This window comes from Aplysia californica, unplaced genomic scaffold (assembly GCF_000002075.1).
Source record: "Aplysia californica isolate F4 #8 unplaced genomic scaffold, AplCal3.0 scaffold00026, whole genome shotgun sequence".
Taxonomy (NCBI): Eukaryota; Metazoa; Mollusca; class Gastropoda; order Aplysiida; family Aplysiidae; genus Aplysia; species Aplysia californica.
This window is the reverse complement of record NW_004797296.1, coordinates 15,856-18,551: the sequence shown is the minus strand read 5'-3', so window position 1 is coordinate 18,551 and position 2,696 is coordinate 15,856.

Below are 2,696 nucleotides of genomic sequence, written 5' to 3'. Positions count from 1 at the left end.
TATCGGGTATGGGTGCATTTGTTGATTAACTACAGTGAAACAGCTCAGGACACAGAACAACATACACAGACGGCCTGAACAACTTTACAACAAATAACGCAAAGAGAAAGGCCGAGATGGTCAAGAAGACAGACAACAGGAAGGAGTTGCTCACCATGGCCGTCAACAGGGGCGGTTTGTTAACTGGGCAAGACCGGCGGTGCCGGTCAGATTTTTGTCAGCTGAACTGTTGACTAGAGGTTTATTGCTGATGACGATTTTCATTCAGTTTTAAGTAAATCAGAATAAACATGTATCAACATGAAGGCGTTCAAATAGACAAGTGGGATTCACTGCTGCTTTGTCGCGACAGAGCCTCATTCCTTCATGTTTGTTATCGCGCCGGCTCGTAACTTTAAATCGTCTCCCGTCAAGCCGTCACGTCGCGGAACTTCGTACATGTACTACGTACGAGGCCAAACACACGGCGGGCTTGGCTTAGGCCTAGCGATGACGTCAGTCCCATGGACAAATCCATCGTAAGTCCTCAGAGCGAATAGACCAGTTACTCCAAGGAATAGACCACCCCTTAATTGCCAGATTGGCCTCTTTATAGCTTACAAAGTTAAGAATGAGACTGTCTTGAGCAGCACAGACACATGTATTATTTTATCAGCAAAACATGTATTTATCATTCAGCCTTTCTCTAAGGGTGACCTTATTTAGGCCACACTGTGGCCTAAATAAGCTAAACCCCCCTCCCTTATCTTATTTAGGCCACATCATAATATGGTAGATTTCTTGAACTAACCATGGATTCGGAAGGTCGAGATTCTACTGATCTTTTTATTTAGTGCGGGGGATTATTTCAAAATAGAGGATGATACTAAATTATAAGTGTACCAAGGGTAAGAGTTGTGTGTGTGTGTGTGTATGTGTGTGTGTGTGTGTGTGTGTGTGTGTGTGTGTGTTTGTGTGTGTGTGTGAGTGAGTGTGTGTGTGTATGTGTTTGTTTTATGTGTGGTTGTGGTGAGGGAGAGATCTAGAGAGAGAGAGAGAGAGAGAGAGAGTAAATGTAATAGTGTGTTTGTGTGTGTGTGTATGTGTGTAATGTGTGGATGTTATTGTGTGCATGAGTGTCTATCTCATTTGTACGGTCCAAATGTACATTATTTTGTTGACAATTTTACATAGAACTGAACTACAAAACACCTTTATACAAAGTCATAGAAATACTCTTTTTGTGCTTATTGAGGTGCAGTACAGGGTGATTTTACCTGCAAGGATAATTGGACAAAATGGGCAATATCTTTATAATGCTAATACTAATGGTCATATTTAGACAAATTCTACATCATTCTCTTTTTTTTTCTTAACAGTTCATGGTTATTAAAGAGTAAGCAAACTAGATCAGGGTAGTAATTTCGGATTCCTGATATTATGGGCATTCTTAAAAATTTTTAACTTGTTTTTAGCGCTTTTCTCAATGTAAAACGGATTCCGTTAGAAAACAACAACAACATTGACCTTATCTTTCTTTTTCAAGGTATTGTGCATACATTTGTGTGAAACTATTATATTCTATGCTTTCAAGTACATGAAAAAAGCTGATAAGTCAAGCAAAATGTTCTTCAGAGACATAGATCTAGTAGTAGGCCCACTGGAACATTTTATAAACCATGAAAAGATTACCAGAAAATAACAAAATTATCTTATGATCTTCACTTGCACTTGCAATTTTTTTGACAAATTATAGTCTACCTCATTATCTTTTTTTACATTTTTCCTCACTATTCATGACAACTGGCATGTTTTTCAGTTATTATCAAGGAAGTGGATAGGCGGACCACGGGTCTATCTAGTCCCAAAAGGATAGGTGGACCCTGGGGTCTACCAAACAAAATGCTGTTTTAGGATGTGAACCCCGGAGTCAGCGTAGTGAAATAAGTAGATCTAGGTTTAACTAAGAATCAGTGGACCCCGGGGTCAACATAGTGAAATAAGTAGATCTCAGTTTATTTTATAGTAGGACTGGCGGAGCCCGTGGTCAACGTAGTGAAATTATAAGTAGATCTGGGTTTAATAAGGATTGGTGACCCTGGGGTCAACGTAGTGAAATGAGTAGATCTAGGTTTAATTAAGGATTGGTGGACCCAGGGGTCAACGTAGTGAAATCAGTAGATCTAGGTTTAATTAAGGATTGGTGGACCCAGGGGTCAACGTAGTGAAATAAGTGCCATGTAGATCTAGGTTTCATTTTAAGGATTGGTGGACCCTGGAGTCAACGTAGTGAAATAGGTAGGTTTAAGGTGGACCCAAGGGTCTACCTAACGAAATACTATTTAGGTTTTTAGAATAGGTGGACCATGCGGTCACCGTAGTAAAATAAGTAGGTTTAATCACGGTGTCCCGGGGGTCCACCAATCCTTAATTAAACCTTCTTAGTCCTCTACGGCTATGGTGTCACCGGGGCCCACCAATCCTTTTAAAATTAAACTTACTTACTTCACTACGATAATGACCCCGGGGTCCACCGATCTTTAAAGAAACCTACTTATTTCACTACGATGACCCCGGGGTCCACCGATCTTTAAAGAAACCTACTTATTTCACTACGGTGACACCGGGGTCCACCTGTCCTAAAACCTAGTATTTCGCTAGGTAGACCCTGGGCCCCGGGGTCCACCTTAATCCTGCTTATTTATCACTACGACGTT